The 24,859-nt window shown below is 37.4% G+C and overlaps 1 protein-coding gene across 2 annotated transcripts in view; it reads left to right on the forward strand.

The window, feature by feature from the left end:
* The first annotated feature begins 18,332 nt into the window (after positions 1-18,332).
* The window catches only part of LOC112046622 (PAS domain-containing protein cky-1-like), a 189,075-nt gene continuing 182,548 nt past the window's right edge, over positions 18,333-24,859 (forward strand). Inside the window, exon 1 of one of the 2 annotated variants that reach the window (XM_052888478.1) lies at positions 18,333-18,945. The gene's annotated coding sequence lies outside the window, so the exon portion shown is untranslated. The remainder of the gene's footprint in view (positions 18,946-24,859) is intronic. The other variant, XM_052888477.1, reaches the window with a different exon arrangement.

Consider the following 24,859-nt stretch of genomic DNA (forward strand, 5'->3'; position numbering starts at 1 on the left):
TTTTTTTTTTTATTCTTTACAAGTTAAAAAGGTTTCACCGGCAAACTTCCCGTCCCCATGGGAACGCGGGGTTAAAATATGTTACTCAGTGAAGATGTAGCTTTCTATTGGTAAAAGTGTTATTATAAAACTGAAGACTTTGTTTGTTTGTTTGCTTGAACGCACTAATCTCAGAAACTACTGATCCGATTTGAAAAATACTATCAATATTAGATAGCCAATTTATTAAGGAAGTCTATAGCTGTATTCCTACGGGAACGGGAACCACGCGGGTGAAACCGCGGGGCGTCTGCTAGGTTATATATAAATATGCAGTCAATAAGGTTGCATTGCATTTACCTGTTCTGATGACTGACCGCAGGTAAATTTATAGATAAGAATCGAATCTACTCATAACGGGATTTTTTCACTAGTCATTGTAGGTTAAATATGATTAAATATAATCTAAACCGATATTGTAGAAATAATCTTCCTGGAATTAGGTACATGGTAATAATTATTGCTTATTTTTCATTTTCCTTCTAGGTATGTAGTTCTTAGCTGGAACTGCATATCAATACGTGTAATTATAAAAGAATAGAAAACCTAACGGTGACTTAAATAAACCACCATGACATCAGGTTTCTGGATAGTATTTTATAGATAGGCTCAAGGAAAAACCCAATTACCTCGTTGATCCAGTAGTTACTCAATGAAAAGGTAAAACATTGGATTAGTATCAATGGATTGCTTTCCACTTATTATCAGATGAGCCATAAGCCGGCCTATTCACTAAATTTGGGTAACTAGTGGAAAGATTAGAAGACTATATATAAGAAAGAAGAAATTGGGTCCACTTTTCAGAATTAAAAATGGACTTAAATCTTGTATTTTTCCTAGATTACTACATTTGTATCTTAGACGAAATAATATAAATAGGCCAACAGGGAAAATGGACGGCATCTGTGAACGTCAAGTGTCAGTTTTCCTAGATATTTTGACAAAATGTGTCAAATTAATGTCAAATCCCTATAGAAAGACTGTCAGTTTGACACAGACAATGCAGTGAATTTGATGTCAAACGGATCCAACCAAGATATGAAATAATTGCGGGCGCAAATGGCCCGTTATGACATAATTTAGCTGATTTCGCCAACGTAGATTTTTCTGAAATTTGGCTTTATGAGATCTCTCTAGTTTATGCCCAATTTTCAGGTATGATTACAATTAGATGAAGGTACCTACGACATAGCTCAGCGAGTCGCGAAGGTGACCCCGCACAGGAAAGCGCAGTGTTGGTCGACCCCCCACTAGAAACGAGGACGTCAAGTGGGTTGCAGGGAGGCGCTGGATGCAGGTGGCCTGAGCCCGTGATGTTTGTAAGTCTATACAAGAGGCCTATGTTCAGCAGTGAACGTCCATCTGATAATGATGATGAGGAATTGTAATACAATTGAATACTAAATAATGGAGTGGATATAGGTATATAACCTAACCTAATCCGCAACAAAGTAATCGTCGGCCCGAACAATGGGAGCTGGCACGTGCTCCGTATCGTTCTCTACCGTACAGAAATATTCAACGCACATTCAACGCATCGGCGAATAAAAACACGATAGAGTAGTGATGTGAAAGAATATCGACATGTAACACGTAAGCTGATCATTATTAGCTATACAAGTTACGCAAATAAATAAATTATTATTATTTTATATTTATTTATATTATTAAAACTTAGTGACGTAATTAGACACGCCCTCCTCTTTAGGCTTTTCTAATCTACGGCTTCACACAGGCTGAGCTTCTGCGTTAGCTTAGCTAATGCTGCTGCAGTCCTATTAAAAGACAATCAGTAACAGAAACAGAAACAGAGGGTTTATATTTAGTTTTATTTGCTATACATTTTAAATATGACTGAAATTCCTGATTTCCTTCAAATAGTCGGAAATACTTTGTAAGACAATAACCCAAGGGGTGGGGATCGAACCAATTACCGATGAGTTGATTCCGTTCTTCCGTCCTTCTCTGTTGAGCTATTGAGTTTTAAATTTTACCTAGATTATAGAGTTAGATTTATATAAGATTTCAACTCCCTTAGACTTTTGCTTTCAGGGGCTGAGAAATTTTGTACTAGATTATACGATTTTCGGATTCGGGCGCTCCGTAGATAAAAATATAAAGCCACTGTTACTCGCTGACAGTGTGGTTTTCCATTGGTGAAAGAATCTTTAATATTGGTTTGCTTTCATTTATTCATTCATTATCGACCCATATTCGGCTCACTGCTGAGCTCGAGTCTCCTCTCAGAATGAGATGGGTGAGGCCAATAGTCCACCACGCTGGCCCAATGTGGATTGGCAGACTTCACACACGCAGATAATTAAGAAAATTATCTGGTATGCAGGTTTCTTCACGATGTTTTCCTTCACTGTTTAAGACACGTAATATTTAATTTCTTAAAATGCACACAACTGCAATGTTGGAAGTGCCTGGACCGGATTCGAACCCACACCCTCCGGTCATATCCACTGGACTATCACGGCTCAACAAACAAATTCACTTTCGAATTTATCTATACTAATATTATAAATCGGAAGAGTTTGTTTGTTTGTTTGATTGAACGCGCTAATCTCAGGAACTACTGGCCCGATTTGAAAAATTATTTCAGTATTAGATAGCCCATATAGGAAGGCTATAAGCTATATATTATCCCAGTATTCCTACGGGAACGGGAACTACGCGGGTGAAACCGCGCGGCGTCAGCTAGTAACAATATAAGTACGAAATTAATATTTAACGCGGGCTACTAAATTTATCGATAACTCGAAAGAGCCAACTCTAGCGCGAAGAATCGCACCGCATAGCGGCGCGTACGGGGATCTCGCGTTACGCGCATCCCACTTTCCATTTCCTCGCATATTACAAAAGCTTTTTACACCAAAGGGCAAGCCTGCCGGAATGCTTGTTCGAGATGTGGAATCTTATCGCTCGTATTCGTATTTACTTTATTGCTTCCAAAGAAAAAGTTTTTATAAATACGAGAACGTTAAGATAAGTTTAGTTTTTTATATTAAATAGGTTTACGCTTGACTACAATCATTTCTGGAAGTGACGACGTGATTTAAGTTGGAGATCGATTGTCCTAAAAGCATATTCACTCTCGCTTTCAAAGAGTTTATATAATAGATGGCAGGAGTTTATAATAACAGATACCGGAAGAGCATTCGACACATTAGCTTCTATCAATTTTGTTTGTGATTTGCTTGGTTATCTACCACCATTTTTAGAGTCGTGTTGTTCTGTGTTTGAAAGGGGAAGAAACAAGATACCCTCATAGTTCCCTTTCCTTTAAGAATAAAAGGGTAAAATATAGCCTATATCATCATCAGCCTGTATCCGTCCACTGCTGGGCATAGGCCTGTCCGAGAGCGCACCACCACACACGATTTTTAATGTCGTCACTTCAGAACACGTCTGCTTTAGGCGGCCATCTGTTCTGCGACAAATATGGCTCACACATTGCCACTTGAGCCGTGATAGCCGTGAGAGTTGTGATAGCCCAGTGGATATGACCTCTGCCTCCGATTTCGGAGGGTGTAGATTCGTATCCGGTCTGGGGCATGCACCTCCAACTTTTTTGTTGTGCGTATTTTAAGAAATTGTGTCACCGTGTGTCTCAAATGGTGAAGGAAAAACATAGTGAGGAAACCAGAGAGTTTTCTTAATTTTCTGCGTGTGTGAAGTCTGCCAATCCGCATTGGGCTAGCGAGGTGGACTATTGGCCTAACCCATCTCATTCTGAGAGGTGACTCGAGCTCAGCAGTGAGCCGAATATGGGTTGATAATTTCTACTTCAGTTTGCTAAACCTAAAGCCTATAAACTAACTCTCAAAAAACGTGGCTTTCTCGAGGTAAACGAATTTTCTAATCGGTTCTGTAGACTTAGAGATTTCCTTGTTCTCATTTACAAAACGCTACAATGCCACAAACTTTACCTTTTTATAATATGAAGTATAGATTTTTTTTTGGCTGGGAGGCTTCGGCCGTGGCAAATTACCACCCTACCGACAAAGACGATTGATGCCAAGCGATTTAGCGTTCCGATGCGATGTCGTGTAGAAACCGAAAAGGGGTGTGGATTTTCATCCTCCTCCTAACAAGTTAGCCCGCTTCCATCAAAGACTGCATCATCACTTACCATCAAGTCAGATTGTAGTCAAGGGTTAACTTGTAAATAATAATAATAAGCAATATTTTCGAGCTGAATTCCCAAATTGTTCTCTATAAGTATCTACATATCTAGACGTAACAATTCACTGTCTGTAGGTATTCGCTTTACGTCCTCGCGTATATAGACGTGGAGGATTCCATTCGCATTATGAGGATAAAGGTATTGTTCGGGTTGTTTATTGGACGGGCACAATAGCCTGAAATACGCGGTAGTCGAATAAAGTGTACGCGATCAATAAATATGTCCCCGACATGGTATGGTAATATTGAAATCGGTTTTAAAACAAAGAATTGTTTACGTTAAATAAATAAAAGGTTGAAGCTCGCTCACTGTACGGAGACTGTATCGTGTGCTGATAGTTCTAAGATACAAGCGCGGATAACATTTTATTAAAAATAAAACAATCCTTTTTATGAAACTTTTTATTTGCCGTTATTGCCTCTTATATTTAGTATTAAGATCGTTATTTTGGTATTATTGGTACTTACGGTTGCCAGTGTAATTTCATTCATCATTATCATTGTTATCAGCTGCTAGACGTCCACCTCTGACCTTCTGTAAGCACTTCTGAGCACCACGATCTCGAGGCGCCAGCATCCACGTTGTAATTATTGGCCCTTAAAGAGTGGTATTCATTTAATCCTCCTTCTAACAAGGTAGCCCGATTTCTTCTTAGATTGCATCATCACTTACCTTACTTATATCAGGTGAGATTGTAGTCAAGGGCTGACTTGTAAAGAGTAAAAAAAAATTAAAATTATTAAATTAATAACACTCTTTAAGGGATCATTAAATAAAATCAAACTTATGTATTAGAATAGAAAAATATCAATGTTTTTGCTTAAGGCTAGGCTCCAATACATTTGCAGGTTAGAATATATCTAGTTTACAAAAAACATAACAGTACAAGCCAAGATTACGATTGACCAATCAAGCTATAGAAGTATTCACTTAGTAGTCATATGCGACCAGGCCATGACCGGAGAAAGATTATACACAGGACTCTCTCTCTCCAAGATAGGTTGTAGAAGCCTTAATTCTTCTTCTTTGTCGCTACACTCCTGACAGCGTGGTCGTGTTCGTCATTTAAGTGTGGTGGCAAGCCTCACTACCCGTCGCCATGCTCTTCTAAGACATTCGATTCCAAGTATGGAGATGGAATCAAGCCTTCTTAGGGTTCACTTACACGAGCGGCAGTTGCTAAGCGGTCGTCGGTAGCAGTTGCCGCTCGTGTAAATGTACCCTAAGAAGGCTTGATTAGAACAAACCAAAATAGCCTGAAGTTTTTTTTTTGTAAGCCTGACCCTAGACTCAAACCTTAAAGACCTCATAGCTGAATTTGCCAACCACTTAATCAGCGTAACATTTTACTATAATACTATGACTAACCAGTATCCATGTTTGTATTTACTTTTATTTTCTCTAATTTGCAGTTCTCCCGTCTCTCCTCACAAAATAGAGCGTGCTTTCGTAAAAAGTGGCCGGACCACTTCATTAGCGCAACGAGCCGTCGACTCCCGCGCGTCGCTATGTATTTTGTATGAGGACACACCACGCTGCTGGGTTATGCTACAGATTTCTTCAATTTGAAAAACAACATTTTTTTTAATTATCATGAACGATTTTTTTTAATTCTTTACAAGGTAGCCCTTGACTACAATCTCACCTGATGATAAGTGATGATGCAGTCTAAGATGGAAGCGGGCTTGGAGGTGCATACCCCGGACCGGATTAGAACCCACACCCTCCAGAATTGCAGGTCATATCCACTGGGCTATCACGCCTGTTATGGTTATGTTATCTTATATGTTACGGTTATACAATTCAATTAGGTCACCGCTGACAGTGCCCTTTTTTTTTTATTCTTTACAAGTTAACCCTTGACTACAATCTCACCTGATGGTAAGTGATGATGCAGTCTAAGATGGAAGCGGGCTAACTTGTTAGGAGGAGGATGAAAATTCACACTCCTTTCGGTTTCTACACGGCATTGTACCGGAACGCTAAATCGCTTGGCGGTACGTCTTTGCCTGTCTTTGGGTGGTAACAGTAAAAAAAAACAATTAAGAAAACCTCTATTAGCCCAGCCGGGGATCGAACCTAGGACCTCCGTTTTGTAAATCCACTGCGCTACGAAAGCCGTCAAATAGTTGAATTCGTTTTCTAAGTTCGTTAGCTGTTTGAAATATAGGAATTTAATTTAAACAGGAATTAATGTTGTAGAATAACCCAACAGCCAGTTACGGGCGACGTATTGCGTACCGCTTGACTGGTGAGTACAAATTGATTGGCGCATCGCTGCACGGTGCCTTTGCGCCTGTCACCCTGTCAGCTGACACCGCACACTCCATACACTTGCCTACTGTCTACGTAACGAGCTGAGCTTTTTAGGAAGCCTCCATACTAGATGCAGCTTTCCAGTGACGACGATTGTTAGCAGGCTGCTCTATGCCAGTATACGTGTAGATGAACGTTAAAAAAGCATTGAAAAATATATATTTTTTAATCAGCGCGGAAATGCAGCCAGTATTCTACACAAAGCTATTTACCGCTGCATTGGAAGATGTCTTTAAGCTTCTGGACTGGAACGGATTTGGCATCAACATCAATGTTCACTCAACTACGCTTATGCTCCTTATTGTATTCTTCATCAAATATTTTTATTGTCTGGTGTTTTAACATATTTGTTACGACAAAAATATTGTAAAACTTGATGGGTTTTATCTTGTGATTCCATTATCAGACCACCGTCATGTTACCTTATTATTGCATTTTCAACGATGGTAAACAAGTATTCCAAAGAGTCCAATTGAACTTAGGAAGTTGTTGTACTATAGGTTTCAAGATTTGACCAAGTTACTAACAAGCCAAGCAAGCAAGTGAATATGACCTCTGCCTCCGATTCCGGAGGGTGTGGGTCAGAATACAGTCCGGGGGCATGCACCTCTAACTTTTCAGTTGTTAGCATTTAAAGGCATACCACAGAGCATATTTAGACCTAATATTGGTATTGTAGGGGGCAATCTCTGGATCTAATGGATCGATTTTAAAAATTCTTTTACCAACAGAAAGCCATGTTATTTGCGAGTGTCATTGGTTATGTTTTATCCCCGTATTTCAACGAGAACGGGAATTACGTGGGCGAAACGGCGGGGCGTCTGCTAGTTTAGAATAAACGTACAACCAAAAAGCATTTCGTCGTCCGCGCACGCGTAATCTAGTTAAGGCGCGCTCTCCGTACATTAGTGATTATTTACGCGCCGCGCCCCGCGGGGATGTACGTGCGATACGCAACTAATCTAATCTTTGCGTGCGTTTCCATTGCACAAGACTACCTCGACATCCGACATCCAACCTGTAATATAAAACTGAAGAGTTTCTTTGTTTGTTTGATTGAACGCGCTAATCTCAGGAACTACTGGTCCAATTTGAAAAATTATTTCAGTGTTTGATAGCCCATTTATCGAGGTGGGCTATAGGCTATCTTTATCTCCGTATTGCTACGGAAACGGAAACCACGGGTGAAACCGCGCGACGTCAGCTAGTCCTTCATATTGTTGTTTGCAAGACTTATTGACAAGAAAGATAATGATTGCGTGATGTCCGTAGGCTCCTTAATAAGACTTCAGAGGGATCATTTCAAAGTGCAGAAGTATTACTTATAGGAACCCAAAAGCAGAAGAAGAATTAAGAGATTGGAGGAACGTCTATCTAAGGGACTAGAAGCTTAAATTAGACGGCCGTTGGAGGAGGTTTTTCGCCTGAGTACCTTTGCCCATCGTGAAATAACGGCTAAGGACCGCTAACCGCTTTACGTTAGGTTGAGCTTATATATTACTTTATTTTAATATTTATTTAGTAATAATGAAAACCATTATATATAACTCATTTTGAAGAACCGCCGTAAAAATTCGAAACACGACTATTGTATTTTTATTTTGTGTTGAGTAAGTGCCGATGGCTCCATGTGGGACCACTACGGCGACACCGGGGGGTTTGGGCGAGCACAGCATCGCCTGATGAGATCCGAAGGCTGAAATAAACTTAAAGGACGGAACGACTCTCTAAGGACGTCTCCTATGAGACTCGGACCTCGGCTGTGAATCAGTCCGGATGCCCCCAAGTTCGTGAGTTAGAAAACCCACGTCCGGGTGACGTTAGATATCGGGGACTTCGTCTTCGCCGGCGAAGACGCTGTGTAGCTTGTGATTGTGTTGCCCGAGAAGCATTGTCGGTCGTCATTGTAGTGAATGTATAAATCAATCTCATATTATCACTGTAAGCCTGGCACTTTGCATAACGCTTTTCGTTTTCTCTGTCAATCTGTTGGCTCTATGCCCTTTGCTTTGCGTTAGGTGACGACTTCAGCCAGTTTTGCCAGGCCACATAAAAGAACTTCGTTCTAAAAAATTATCGTTCCATCATAGAAACACAATGGAACTGCACACCATACCGCGCCATAATAAATATGCACTAAGTTATGTTGCGCCGGCAGCTCAGCGCTGCATTAAAGATATAGCTCGCTCTGATTCAGTTTCAATGTTTCCGCCAATTCGTTTTACTGCCCGCTGTCTTTTTATTATGCACATTTGATTTAATGAGGTTAAAAATACATCATTGCTTTTATATAGCATCATGCATAACTTTCTGATATAAGGGGTATGTTATTACTTTATAAACATTTCAACTGTTGAGTTTATTCGCCGTTCTTTGGAGAAGAACAGAACCTTTCAAACCGGTGGTAGAATCTTTTCAAATAGTCAAACTTGACGTTTTAAGAGTCGTCGTCGTCATAAACCCATATTCGGCTCACTGCTGAGCTCAAGTCTCCTCTCAGAATGAGAGGGGTTAGGCCATTAGTCCACCACGCTGGCCCAATGCGGATTGGCAGACTTCACACACGCAGAGAATTAAGATAATTCTCTGGTATGCAGGTTTCCTCACGATGTTTTCCTTCACAGATTGAGACACGTGATATTTAACTTCTTAAAATGCACACAACTGAAAAGTTGGAGGTGCATGCCCCGAACCGGATTCTAACCCACACCCTCCGGAATCGGAGGCAGATGTCATATCCACTGGGCTAGGGCAGTTTTAAGAGTACTTGAGAAATATAAATGAGGGCGTGGGTTCGTTTGGTACGCTTTGAACTTACACTTTACGCAATGAACCCATTTTTTTCATATTTTTTTTAATTCTTTACAAGTTAGCCCTTGACAATCTTACTTGATGGTAAGTGATGATGCAATTAAGATGGAAGCGGGCTAACTTGTTAGGAGGAGGATAAAAATCTACCCCCCTTTCGGTTTCTACACGACATCGTACCGCTAAATCGCTTGGCGGTACGCATTTCAAAACTAATGGAAAGCAACTTTACCATCAAGATATATGATACATTTTATATCCATACTCTCATGGGAATAAAACCTACGCAAGTAAAACCGTGGGGTCCATAAGTAAGCTATAACTGGTACGTAGGTCCAATGGTTAAGCTATGCGGTCTTAGGATTCCTAGGTCGGAATTAGAATTTCTTTATTTGTGATTAAGGCATCTTATAGGCCAACACACTAAAGTGTTTTTCAGATAGCATGGGTACGCATGACAGTTGTCTTAGGACGTTCATAATACGTACTAATATCGTGAATCGCGGCAAACTTTCAAGAGTTAAAAGAATTGTCACCCATGCTATCTGAAAAACACTTTATAGGTCACATCTACACTTACCATCAGGTGAGATCGTGGTCAAGCGAGAGCTTACTTCGTGTATAAAACCATACCAAAACATTTGGTGGAAAATTCAAATGAATTATCGGATACTAGCGGACGCTCGCGGCTTCGTCCGCGTGGAATTCAGTTTTTCACAAATTCCGCGGGAACCATAGCCTTTTCCGCGATGAAAAGTAGCCTATGTGTTAATTCAAAGTAATTTCAATTCCAAATTTCATGCAAATCGCTTCAGTAGCCGCAGTGCAAAAGTGAAACAAACACACAAACTTTCGCATCTATAATATTAATGTGATAGGTTGTTCCTCACTGTACAAGCTTTGTAATAATAACCATAATTTTTTTAAAAAAAAACATTGCCTTGGATATCGTTAAAATACCCTGTACAGAAAAGGTCTATGAATATTTCATATAAAATACTACGAGACACCTGTGTATAGTCTAAGGTTGTATGTTAATTCGATTTAAAAACCTATGTCACGGCCACTTGTAATCGCATCGTATAAATCAATTGATTATTGCAATAAATAACGCTCTGACATAATTATTATACCTATTAACAGTTTATTATCATGCATCGGTAACCTCGCCGGTAATCCTTGATTGCTTCTAATAATACCTTACGTACGAATTTAAACTGGAATAATAATTGAAGATCTCAATCTATTGTTTAGCGATATGGCTGTTTTCCTTGTAAAGGTATCCTGACATTCATCGATATGTAATGAAAAGCTAATTCATCATCATCATTATTAGCATTATTAGCAGTGAGAGGGGTTAGGCCAATAGTCCACGGTGGCCCAGTAGATGGATTGGCACACTTTATACAACTAGAGACTTAATAAATTCTTAGGTTTGCAGGTTTCTTTACAATGTTTTCCTTCATCGTTTGAGACACGTATTTCCTTCATCGTTTGAGACACGTATTCGTAATTTCTTAAAATGCACATTACTGAAAAGATGGAGGTGTATGTCCCGGACCGGTCACCCTCCGGAATTGGAGGCAGAATGTCCACTGGGCTAGCACGACTTAAAATCTCCTTGAAGGGTGATAATAAATAAGAATCATACGAATTTGAGGGCACGGCAGTGCTCCCGCCAAGTCGAGCAAAAAAGCGGCACGGCTGTATCATTATTAGCTCAAAGCAATTCAAGCCTGTATGGGAATGGGAAGGCTGAATTTAGGCACGGTATATTTAATTTTTTTCTATCTTATTACACAACAAAGAACGTAGTAGCTCATTTATAATAATAGACAGTGAATTCATTGGATTTATATTTGCTGATAGTGTCACCTATGGAATTGCCATGAGAAGAGCATACCTATATTTATTTATTTTTTCTGTCTGAGTAGTTTTTCTGTCTGACGATAGCTCCCTGCGGGTACGAAACCATTATGGCGTCACTGGCAGGTTTGGGCGAGCGCAGAAGCATCGCCTGATGAGACCCGAAGGCTGAAAGAAAGATAGGGGACGGAACGACTCTCTCGTCGACGGACGACCCATAAGATCGTGAGCTAGAAAACCCAAGTCCGGGTGACGTTAGATATCGGGGACCTCGTCTTCGCCGGCAAAGACGCTGTGTAGCTTGTATTTGTGTTGCCTGGGAAGCATTGTCGGTTGTCATGTCATCGTTTGGATCGTAAAGGACGTTCTTGGGACGCCTCTGCTTTCAGTTAGCAGTTTAGGTTGGGAGTGTAATTGCAGGCCTCAACCACTAGTTGGTTGGGATGGATGGCAGCTCTGTCGAAATTGTTTTATGTACTTAGCTATTGTCGGTAATTCTAGATCTCTATAGAGGTCATTATTGCGTACAAACCACGGCACGCCCGTGATTTTTCGCAAAGAATGATTCTGTAGGGTTTAAAGAGACCTAAGGGTCGCTTTGGGACGGTGGGTCCCTATATTTCAATGAACTGATGGACGTTAGGGTCCCAAGGTACTGGAATGGCGAGCTCGCACCGGAAAGCGAAATATCAATTAGATAAAAAAAGGAAATTAGCCTCGACCGAAGTCACTAGACCAGACCACGGTCTAGTGACTTCGGTCGAGGCTAATTTCCACGCAAATAGAAAAACGCTAAGCGATCGGTTAAGGCGCGGTAAGTAACACCAAGTGAGCCACCTGGCTTCGTTAACTAACTATAATATAATACTATAAAAAATCTGATTCAGTAGCGCATTGCTCCATAGACAAGAGATAGGTAAATAGACTAACAAGAAACACTCTGAAGAAGAGTTCCAATCGAATCAGATTGCTTTTATCCATTGTTCGCTGCAGTAACCAAAGATACTTTTTTCTCAACCCTTTTTCTACTTATTACTACGCATCAGTATTCGTATAATATATTTTTTACATTCAAACTTTTTGTTTAAGGCATTGATTAAGGCGTTTGTCGATCGCGTTCTTATAGTAACCGACTATTTTAGAGTGACACCCGGTTTCTTTAAGGATGGTAGGATGCAAGGTATTTAGTTTTTTGGATGGTTTAAAATACCTACGCGGATGGGTCGAATCGTATTGATTTAGACACACTTCGCTATTTGGGGAATTTATGGAAGTTGGAATGAACGTTTTTAATTACGTGAAGGTACGTAGTTGAAAGCGGGTCCTGAACGTGACCGTGAAAAAGGAGTTGTTTAATGACAATAGTTTATAAACTAGTACCTTGAGTACTGTATATATGAGTGTAAATGTATGTCAATGTAGGGTGATCTAGATCCAAAATACATGAAACACTAGTTTCTTGGTAATTACTTATTTAAACTTACTTTACAAGAACTTTATTGTACTTTTTTAGAATTTGAACTATTGTGAGTTAACTATTGTACGTTTCACCCCGAAACCGGAGCATCCTCAGGAGATGTTGACTCTACAACGTCTCCTGAGGATGCTCCGGTTTCGGGGTGAAACGTACGTAGAGAGTATTTTGTCGGACCTGGGTGACGTTGTCGCATGGGTTCGCCGAATTTTCGCGGATGATAGCAAAATAAATAAATCATTATATAATCATGATGAACTTCCGCAAAGTAACGCCTGCTTCTATCCAATAACTATTGTGAGCTTAAGCTCAATGTGTAATTTCCGCCTGGAAGACCCTTTATTACCCTACCTACTCTAACCATTAATTTTAGATGAAACCATTTACAAGTAAGTGAATAAAAAGTAACCAATGGCATCTACTTATCGCATTACTCATACTCGTTTTATAAATAATTACAACGACAGATTGAAATCTATTATTATCTATGCCATGTGTTAGCCGCACGTGTGCTAACAAAAACTATACAATGCTGTTTGTATTAAACTCAGCAAAAAACAGCAATGATTGCAGCGTGAAATTCATTAGACGATCAAATGCTTTACAAAAAACAAGAGCTGCATTACAGCGCTGCAGCGAGGTGTGACGAAGCGCGACTCCGTGCTTTGGATACCTACCGAATTGGATACAATGTAAAAAAAAGCTAGATAAAAACCTTATTAATTGTACATTATGAAATGGTTATATAACAAGGGTATTTATAACTTCAGTGTTAAAAAATATTGTCACAATATTTTTTGTAAGCTCGGACCAATATAAATAATCGAATTCGAATAAAGTAGATCATGAAATGGTTCAAAACTTAATTCTAAAACTCTCACGTCTCATGTCTGCGTTTTAACGATTACTTACAAAATCTTCAAAAGTTAATTTCTTTCTAAATCAAAATAAAGTTCATTTCTTTCAAGTAAACTCAGGTAACAAGCACTTTTGAAATGGTTCATCATCATCATCACATCAGACGATGGACGTCCACTGCAGGACATAGGCCTTTTGTAGGGACTTCCAAACATCACGATCCTGAACCGCCTGCTTCTAGCGAATCCCTGCGACTCCCTTGATGTCGTCAGTCCACTTGGTGGGAGGCCGACAACACTGCGCTTTCAAGTGCGGGGTCGCCATTCCAGCACCTTGGGACCCCAACGTCCATCGGCTCTTCGAACATGTGCCCCGTCCATTTCCACTACAGCTTCGCGACACTTTCTGCTACGTCGGTGACTTTGGTTCTTCTGCGGATCTCCTCATTTCTGATTTAATCACGCAGATATACTCCTAGCATAGCTTGTTCCTCCGTCCACTGTGTGACTCTGAGCCTTTTTATGAGGCCGACATGGTACATAGTTAGCGACCAAGTCCCGCTTACTATGGGCCTCACATAAAGTATCTTAATGAATTTTGGTAGAGCACCACCATTTATCTCTCTAGCCCAGTATTTGCTCTACCACATGATCACTTTAAATTCATACTCAAGTAGCCAATAGCTAAGACGATGTCCATCAATGCGAAAAAACGTCCAAGATCATCAAATTGCAAAATACTTCTTTTAAAAAAGAGCTGCGAGTGCGTAATTTCTCCTGACGAAGTTTTATTTTATTGGTTTTTAATAAAAATACCTAATGTTTGAGATTTATAACATTCCCACGTAGAATTATTTATATTCCTTTATATTTTATCCATCTTTCTTGTTCTCTAAAACCAATCTTAATTTATCATTGTGTTTAATGTGTAGAAATCTATCTAGTAAGTAGTAAGAGCGAGAATAAGCAGTTGCTTTATTCGCAAACATGTTTGGATTTCTATAGGTACTAACATTATAAAGAGGTACAGTTTTTGAGGTTGTAGGGGTAATCTTTGGATCTACTGAGCTGATTTTGAAAATTCTTTTACCAATAGAAAGCTTTGTCATTTGCTAGTGTCATAGGCTATATTTAATCGCTTTTGGTCTGCTAGTTTTAAATAAAAAGAAGAGTTACCTGACTCATTTACTTTTTGAAATTTACGCAATATTTCTTGCATTATCTATTTATGTTGCACGAAAAAATTAATATCAGCAAGTAGATTTTATCTTCCATAAGACACCCAGCTAATTCATGCTGAGGTACTAAATAAAATTTTAAATTCTTATTAAAATAATAAAATAAAGTAATTTATAAGGGTTGAAAGAAAAAGCATTCAGTTTTCCGCATCGGAGGCAGTATCTGGCGCGCAGTAAATCACAGCGCTCCACGAAGCTACAAATTACGCTCAATATCGGCCGATACTGCACATCTGTGGGAACGGTCCTTGGGCCGCGGCTCGATTTATTACTATATAAATTTTATTTGATACCCTTTTACAGCTAAACGTTCGTAGGTAAATAGTTGAGCTTCACTGACTTAGATTTAACTAGAATTAAGTAGTTTATTTCTCTCTTCTCTTCTCCTATCTTTCGCAAATGTTTTCTCCTTCTTTGGGAGAATGATTTTAAAAAGGTCGCCGGTTCCAAATGGACGAGAAAGGCGATGGTCAGAGAAAAGTAAAGATCTCTAGGGGAGGCCTATGTCTAAGGACAAGCTGATAATGAATAAGGAATTATGTATATACTTAAAATGTAAATGAAACTAAGCAGCAATAAAGGTTTATTTTATTTTTATTTTATTTTATTTTATTTAAGTAGTTTATAGCTAAATCCAAATCTCTGAAGCTCATGTAATCAATCAAAGGCAGTGCTGAAAAAAAATATATATAAACTTTAATAGCTTATTTGGCATAGCACCGCCTTCAAACCGATCAATAGAAAGGACATAATATGTACGATGTTATTTTTTGGTTTTTAGAGTAATACATCTTTAAAATATTTTTAACCGACCGACCTTATTTATTATAACATTATTTTGACTTTTTAAAAATCGTTCCTATAAAATGTTTGTGTGTAAAAAATCCACGTGGGTTTGAACCTAGGTAATTTTGGGGACTTTGTTTATTAATTTATCGTTGAAATTTTATTTATTTATTTTATTAAAATATCTTAATTGCAACAAACATATCAATATTTATTATGATGTATTTTGTGGTTAAACTAGATTTTTTTTAAATACCTATAGATTTTTTCTAAGTTTACGATAAGTTTTATCGCTAAAATTAAAAACAGTTTCTTTAAATGAAGAAACATTAACAAAGGTGGTTGGGGTTTAACAATAAGTACCTACCTACTTATTAAAAAAAAATAGAAATACATAAAAATAAATTTATAAAATAAGAAAATGCAAGCTAAGTCTTACAAAAAGATTGAGCCGTGTAAGCCCATGAACTTTACGCACAAAAACATTATTAAGATAAATAATAATTATATAACAATGCTAGGAATTAGTCAAGCATTCAATCTAATTTGTCACACAATCAATAAAACGTTTTTATAAGAACATTGCGGAATATTTAATGAAGTCTCTATCAAAAGCTTCCTGGAAACCACATCCGCTTAGAACAAAAATAAAGTAGTATCTGAACATTTTTTTATTCGTAAACATCTAGGGTCAATGACATATTATTTCAAAGTTGATCTATATGCGGTAAAAAACTAAACGACAATGTAAAACCTGCATTTTCTCACCTCTCTATCTTCGTGCGTGATAATCGATAGGAGTAAAGAGGATATGTATAGTTTGTTGTTTCGCTTCAAAGTGGGCCGTCTTTAACGGTGACGCGATGACTGTTCTGTTTGAAGAGGAAACGATTATTGCAGACTGAACGTTGAGAGTAGTGTTGTCTCTCTCGTACGTTTTTTTTACGATTGTGTTGACAGTAACGTAATAGGTGTTCTATCAGATTATGTCAGTCATATTTATTATGTTCATTCATAATGTTCATTTTGTTGTTTCTGGAAAAAATACGATCCTACAAACAAATTAAAAAAAACCAGTAGATACATGTAATATTTTTGTTAAATAGTAAAATTATATTATTTATTTACAAATAGTAAATGAAATATAATTAACATTTAATAAATAATCATTAATTATTATTAAATGGTTATTATTAATAAAATGATTATTTATTTTAATAAATACTACGTTATTTTTATTAATTTACGTCTAGTCAAATCAAGGCCAAGTCAATACCTACTATCTAAATAGTAAAAGTCAATATACAGATTTTTGACAGAGCATTGTATGATTTTTAAAGTGCTAATTTTTTTTAAAGTGAATTCGTGAAATCACCTTTTCTCTGTTTTTAAATATATAATGATTTTTAGGATAGAATATATTCATGTATTAAATATCTACACTAGAATTATAAAAAAAATACATAAACAAATATAAAAATATTGCATAAAACTAAGAATAAAACGAATTAATAAAAGAAAAAATTAATTTAATTTGTTTTTAACGAAAACAATATAAATTTGTAAAATTTCGAATAAGAATTAGGAAATAGGCGTAAGCTCGTTGATGTCTTTTGTATTGTTCGTCCTTGAAGACGAAGGACTGACGTTCGAAAAACAAGTATTTGTACATATTAGGTTCTAGTCATTTTATTCGTATTATATTCAAAATTATAACTTTTTATTAACAAGCAGTTGCTCGCAACTTTGACCGTGGATTTTTATTTCGTATAACTAAAATATTTAATTCGACGTTGATGAAACTAAGCACGTACAATATGCCTGTAAATAGCAGTTTTGTTTTCAATTAGATATGATAATTTTGTTTTGCGGTTTTAAATTTTCTTTAGGTCAGACATGTAACTCAGGAATCAAACTTTAAACAACGTACTGTTCTCTGGTTAAATAAACTAACCATTGTACCCACAGATATAAGAGGTAACTAGATTTATAAAATGTCAATTCTTTGTATTGAAACCAGCGTACCCAGACGCTTTTAGCAATGTCTGTTCTGTGATTGTACCTACCAATTAGGAAGTTCAGTCAATTAACAAAAAGTACAATAAATAACATAAACTCTGAGAAGATTCTACAAAATTTTCGAAAAAAAAATTTACTCCCATAGCAAATTATGAACAAGTGATTTTATATGTTAGGTAAAAAATAATTCTGTTAGGTAAAAAGTTTATTTTAGTGTCTCAGAAGACAACTAGTAGAGAAATGTTTTATTTTTAGTAATATTAGGTCATCAAATAATATCGGTAGCTAACGATAAATGTATAATAAAAGAGCTCGAAGGTAGCTTCTGTGTATGAAAATAATATTTTAGAGCCTCAATAGCTCAACGGTAAGAGCGGTCGGACTCATCATCGACGGGTGGTCGTTCGATCCCCGCCCCGTTCTTCTATTTTCGTACCCACTCCTAGCACAGTGTTTCCGGACTAGTAGGAGGGGAATGGGAATATTGGTCATATTTAAAAGATATGGCAAATATTCTTTAAAAAAAAATGTTCTTTACGTACTACTGAACTTAATCATTTTATTTAACTCTGTATACAAATATTCTTATTAAAAGTCACATGCTTGTACAAAGCTATCCTATCTTGCGAAAAGCTACGAAGGTTAAAGACTTAAAATAAATGGTACTCTACGTAACCAAGGCTTAGCTTTAAAGGGTATTATCATACTCGTATCTATTGAATGTATGACTCAGGCTTTGATTTTGGCTTTAATCCGTCGCGGAGCGGATAAAGCTAGTATAACACATCCCATTCTAGAGAGGCTGCGAAGGTTTGGTGGGTCGAAAAGCGCGCGAACGCAGTACTGCGCCGATGCCTGTGCGCAACGCACGCTCGCGCGCGACCTGTCACCACGGGTGACAGCCCCGTACTGAAACGCAAACGTAAATCTCGTTTCATAAATACGATTTTATTCAAAAATGGAACGCATGACTTTTAAACGCTCCTGCGTCGATCTTACTTAATTACTTTATGGTATAAAAATATTGTGTATTTACAAATATTTTGTTATTAAGACTTTATTTTGGATGTTTTAGTGTATGGAATGGATTGAAGTGACAATTTTTTTTTCTGAAAAATCAAATTGTGTTAGTGTGTTCCGAATTCAGTGCTAAACACTTTGTAAGGTCTGCGTAATTTTGTTTGATCAGTTATGTGGTTACAAGGGCGTGAATTTTGACTCGTTAGAGGTGTGAACTGAAAACGTGTACACAACTGAATTTTTTTGTAATATTTATTTGAGGAGAGTATTTCTACAGATCTGTATGCTTTGGCGTAAAAGAATTAACAGAAGAACACCAAACTTGAAAGGGTAAGCTAACAATTATGTTAAAATATTGCTTAGGTTAAGGCCATGATAGCCCAGTGAATAAAACCTCTGCCTACGATTCCGATGGGTGTGAGTTCAAATCCGCTTCGGAGCATGTATCTTCGACTTTTCAGTTGTGTGCATTTTAATAACACGTATCTCAAACGGTGAAGGAAAACATCGTGAGGGAACTTGCATACCTGAGAATTTTCTTAATTCTCTGCGTGTGTGAAGTCTGCCAATCCGCATTGGGCCAGCGTGGTGGACTGTCTCCTCTCAGAATGATAGCGGTTAGGCTATTAGCCTAACCGCTATCATTCTGAGAGGAGACTCGAGCTCAGCAGTAAGCCGAATATGGATTGATAACGATTGCTTAGGTTTACTCAAAATTATAAACATAAAAATATCTATTCCTGAGCTTTTTCTTATAAGCCGGAGTTGGAAAAGTTAGTGCTACACCCCTGTGCTTTAAAAGTACGTTAAGCTTTTGACTACGGTTACTTAAAATCATTACTATAAGTGAAGTTTATTATTGAGAATTTGTTTAAAGGAGGCTTCTTAACATAAAACAAGCAGTCAATAACCAAGTCAGTTTGTAAAACTTGACTGGTGGGTATATATTTTTTTTATTATTTGCAAGTTAGCCCTAGACTACAATCTCATGGTAAGTGATGATACGAGCTCTATCTAAGATGGAAGCGGGCTAACTTGGTAAAAGGAGGATGAAAATCCACACTCTTTTCAGTTTCCACATGATATCGCACCGGAACGCTAAATCGCTTGGTGGTACGTCTTTGCCGGTAGGGTCGTAACTAGCCACGACCGAGCCTCCCACCAGCCAAAATATAAGCTTTCGTAGGTCCATGGCCTAAATACTGGATTCAAGTCCAAAAATAATTGGTTTCGATATCAACCCGCTAGTGACATGCACTTGTTAGATGTAAAAATGCACTACCTACTATAAAGACTGCTAACGAACCTGGGTTGGTGATTTTCGAGTTTGTACGATGTGTGCGTATAGTGAATACCCTAGTTAAAATCCTTGTGCAGCCCGTTAGACCCTTGTTGTACCTACTCCTAATTAAATGTTTCATTTGGATCTTGGAAAAAAAAATTGGATCTTGGAGAAAACTAACTACTAAATAATTTAAGTGATATTTGACCTATAAGAGCGGCAAGACTATGCTTAGTAGTAGTAGTAGTAGTAGTAGTAGTACTTCCACAAACTTTATCATAAATAACGAAGAATCAATGAATCAAAATTTAAATTTGGTTAAAAAATATGCTCACCATTTGAAATACGTGATATTGAATTTCTTAAAATTCACATAACTGAAATGTTGGAAATGCAATGCCCCGGACCGGATTCGAACCTACGTCCTCCGAATCGAAGACAGAGGTCATATCCACTGGGCAATCACGGTTCTACGGCTCGACTTGAACAGTATAACACCCAAAAAACCTACAGAAGAAATCGCGTGTATAACTTTACTAACTTGTTGGTCTATTGGTTAGGCTTTTTCAAATCACGGGGTTCCAGATTCGAGACAGGTACAAATGCATGAAAATTCTAAGCTACTTTTAAGCTACTTAATTTTTCAAGTTCAGTTCGATCGGGATCTTCTGGTAAGAATTTTAGGGCCCCCTGAACTTGAGGGGCCCGGGGCATTGCACCGCCTAGCCCCTGAGTATACTGCTGCCAAGCAGCAATGCTGCTTGGCGGCAACTGCTAGCGGCTGCTTGCTTATTCTCAGCAACAGCCCCAAACTAGATACTTAGTGGTGTTCCACTCACGTTTAGCTCAGTCCTGGTAATTAGTATTAACGTTTGATAGTAGTCGTACGCAACATCTTTTCGTCCGAAATTCCTCAGTGATGACCTATGGTTCCGAGACTTGGTTGCTAACTATGGGCCTTCTTATGAGAAGGCTCAGAGTCACACAGCGGGCGATGGAAAGAGCTATGTTAGGAGTATCTCTGCGTGATCGAATCAGAAATGAGGAGATCCGCAGAAGAACCAAAGTCACCGACATAGCTCAACGAGTTGCGAAGCTGAAGTGGCAATGGGCGGGGCACATAGTTCGAAGAGCCGATGGACGTTGGGGTCCCAAAGTGCTGGAATGGCGCCCCGCACTAGTAAACGCAGTGTTGGCCGACCCCCAACAGGTGGACTGACGACATCAAGCGAGTCGCAGGGATTCGCTGGATGCAGGTGGCTCAGTATCGTGATGTTTGGAAGTCCCTACAAAAGGCATATGTCCTGCAGTGGACGTCCATTGGCTGATGTGATGAGTAGTCGTACCTACGTAATCAAACATGCCAACTAGCATTAGAGCAGCGAGATGGAGATCGAAGTCCCTTCCTAAAAGGAGCACCATTATTGACGATCATCATGAGTCTCTTTTTAGGACGAAGTCACGTGTATAAACTAGTGTACCTTTAAAAAAGAAAGGGCTATGAATTGAGCAGCCCTGCTTATACAATGTAACTGCTGCTATCTGAATACTGAATGATAAAGATGGTGGGATGCCTATGTAAATGTCGCCTTAGCAGAGCCTATCTTAAGCCTCGCTAGCTCTCAACAGAATTCACATTCCGTAACCGTGGTAGCGTTTCGATGATTCTAAATATCTTGTAAATACTTACTTGAGTATTGTTAAATGTAAAGACTTTTGGATATTTATTTTCAAGGCTTTATTTTTTTTTAATTTCTAAATAAATATCGTCATTATCTGTTCATTTTATCAATCCATGATTATTGGGAATATGTAGCTTACAACTGCCACGCTGCTTCAAATCATGTTAGTGGGCTTAGATTATGTATGACTATTTTAACCATCACTATATATAATATATGTATGGTAGCGGCATAACAGAGCTCTCCAAAGCATGGGATTGTAACACAACTTTCCAATTCCAGGGTACGATTTTTTATTCAAAACTTCCTGAAAGCAAGAAAAGCTAACTTTCTAAGGAACCAGGATCTCGTGATTTTAAGCTATCTAAACTGACCATTGGACTAACGATGCCATTTTCGTTGGTAGAGGAATAAGTTTAGTAAACAAATAAACAAAGCTAACACTTTTTAATGAGAGCAGTTAAGGGAGTAGTTATGACAATAAACTAAGGGGAGAAGGGACGTGAGTTTAAGCAAAGAAAGATTTGAAAGTCAACTCTGATATATGACTTTTCAAACAAAAAAAAGCCTTTGAATAAGAGACTACTACAAGAAAATTTTACTATTATTCGTTTTCATTTATCAAATATTATTGGATATCCACGACTTCGCCCTATCAAATAAATATACAAGCATTCTTAATATAATATACATAATTGTGTTTTATAGATATCACTAAAAACCTTTCTACGATACAATTTTTTTTCAAGTTGATATTTTACAACTACAAAGTAATTTATTAATCATTCATTAGTTAATCATAAATCTTAATAAGTACATGTACCTGACTATTAAATAAAAAAAACAAAACATACCAAAGCTTTTTTGCACTTAACATTTTAATAGGTCAAGATGACTCATCAATAGATATGGTTTTTGTTACGTTCTTTAGGATTATCCCAAACCGATATCTGTTATTAAGAAGAAATAGTACCTTCATAATAATTTGAATACAATGTGATACATTGGAAAATTGAAGCTACAAATTAAAATCGTTAATATACTTAACTTACTTTTTTATTTCAAATTGGCAACACAATGTGCTTATCTGTGTGTGATCGTGTGACGTCACGTCTTTCAGTTTATAGACAACTAGTGGACGCAAATTCGTAAATCCCGCGTCATGGCTAGGTTTACTGATTGGCAAAATTAACATGGAGATAGAATATACAATTGGATTAATACCAGTGCAGCGTGTCACTGTATAGACGTGGCAAGTTAAATAAATGTACCTACTCGTAGATTTACTACAACCTAGAGTTTTTGATTATAATGAGAAAAGGTAGGTACAAATGCATTTTTATCAAGTACGCTTTAAATATTGTTCGTTTTGATTTTAGAATTAATATTTTGAACTACTTACAACTTTTGAATTCGGACATGGTAGCGCATTTAACAATATATCTATCGCCTAAAACTGATCGTAGCCATCGATTAAAGACAACAATATCTTATCATAACATTGAGACGTAGCGGAAATAGAACACAGTGATAATTTATTCGATAAACAAAATCTGGTTTCTTAAAAAAATGGGAGATCCTTTTTCTTAAATGCTTTGGTTCCAAATGAAGCGAAACGATAAAATACAAAATGGCTTTTTTTTTAATTAGTTGTACGTTTTTTGACGGCCTCCATGGCGCAGTGGATTTATAAGACGGAGGTCCTGGGTTCGATTCATGGTGATTGGCTGGTGATTCGATCGATTGGCTGGTGGGCCGTGGCTAATTACTCTACCGGCATAGACGTACCGCCAAGCGATTTAGCGTTCCAATACGATGTCGTATAGAAACCGAAAGGGGTGTGGATTTTCATCCTCCTCCAAGAAGTTAGCCCGCTTCTATGTTAGATTGCATCATCTCTTATCATTAGGTGAGGTTGTAGTCAAGCGCTAACTTGTTAAAATCATAAAATTAATAAAAAAAACTTATTACGAACGAATGTACCTAAGTGTAGCATGATTTTTTTTTTATTAAATCAGCACCACAATTAAAAGTAGTTTATAAGTTCTATTGAAACTATCGAGTTTAAATCAACTAGAAATAGAAAATAATAAAATTTGCTTTAGTATTCGCTTATATCTCGCGGTGTGGCTGAGGCGTGAGTGTTGATCTTTGTTAACAAATGTCCGATATCACTTAACGGTATCTCGCTATCGCTGAAACACAAATACAGGCTTAGCTCAAGTCGCTTTTAGATACAAAATGGTTCTTTGTACGAAGTTGTGCCTTTTTTACATGGATATTTAAGACTTTGTTACGTTAGATAGGACATAACGCGAAAAATTATTTCAAAATATTTTTTTCTATGAGGGTCAACCAACACTGCGCTTTCCGGTGCTAGGTCGTATTTAAAGTACTTTGGATATACAATGTCCATAGGCTTTTGATGTCATCAAGCGGGCTACGGGGAGTTACTGGATGATGGCGGTTTGAAACCGCGTTGTCTGGAAGTCCTGTTCAGCAATGGTAGTCATCGACGGATAATAATTATTTATTATGAAATTTTTGTCGCTGTTTTGCTGTCATCCTCTCTTTTAGTCTTTTTAAACCTGTCATATTATATTATTATTATTGTGTAGATCTTTTGTATTATATTTAGCTATGGTTTATTTCTAAAAAATAAAATGCATCTTTACGGTTAAGGGACTGGTCTTAACACAACACAGTCTTTACAATCAACTGAAAGAAAAGGAGAATATTCATTAAATTTAAAATATAATATGGCTAATATTCTATTTCTTTTTAAAAGCTGCTTCTTTATTTAGTTATTATTTAACTTTATATTTCACAATTAAATCACATTATAACGAAAACACTCTCTTTATCCGCTCTATAACTTTGGCAAATCTGTCTGCATCTTTATCATGATTTCACGCATTAGAACTGTATTATTGATTTATATGGGACAAATTGTAAACTTAATGCGTTTCAGATATAATCTTTTTAAGGAGTAATATTTTAATAGGATTTAAATCGAGGTGTGGCTTAACCATATTAGTTGAGTTAGTTAAGCAACGTTAACTAAATTTAGTGATAGATTATAATCAAACGGCGGTGTCAGTTGTTTACAGAGGACAGATAGCATTGAATTTCATTTATGATCGAATATTGAGCTCATTACATAGTTAATTAATGCATTTTAATTAGTAATTGTTATCGTTCGTTGAGTATCTCCGAGTGAATTCATTTATTTATTATAATATCAAAACAAAGTATCTAATTACAGTTTTAATTGCAATAA

This window comes from Bicyclus anynana, chromosome 22 (genome assembly GCF_947172395.1).
Source record: "Bicyclus anynana chromosome 22, ilBicAnyn1.1, whole genome shotgun sequence".
Taxonomy (NCBI): domain Eukaryota; kingdom Metazoa; phylum Arthropoda; class Insecta; order Lepidoptera; family Nymphalidae; genus Bicyclus; species Bicyclus anynana.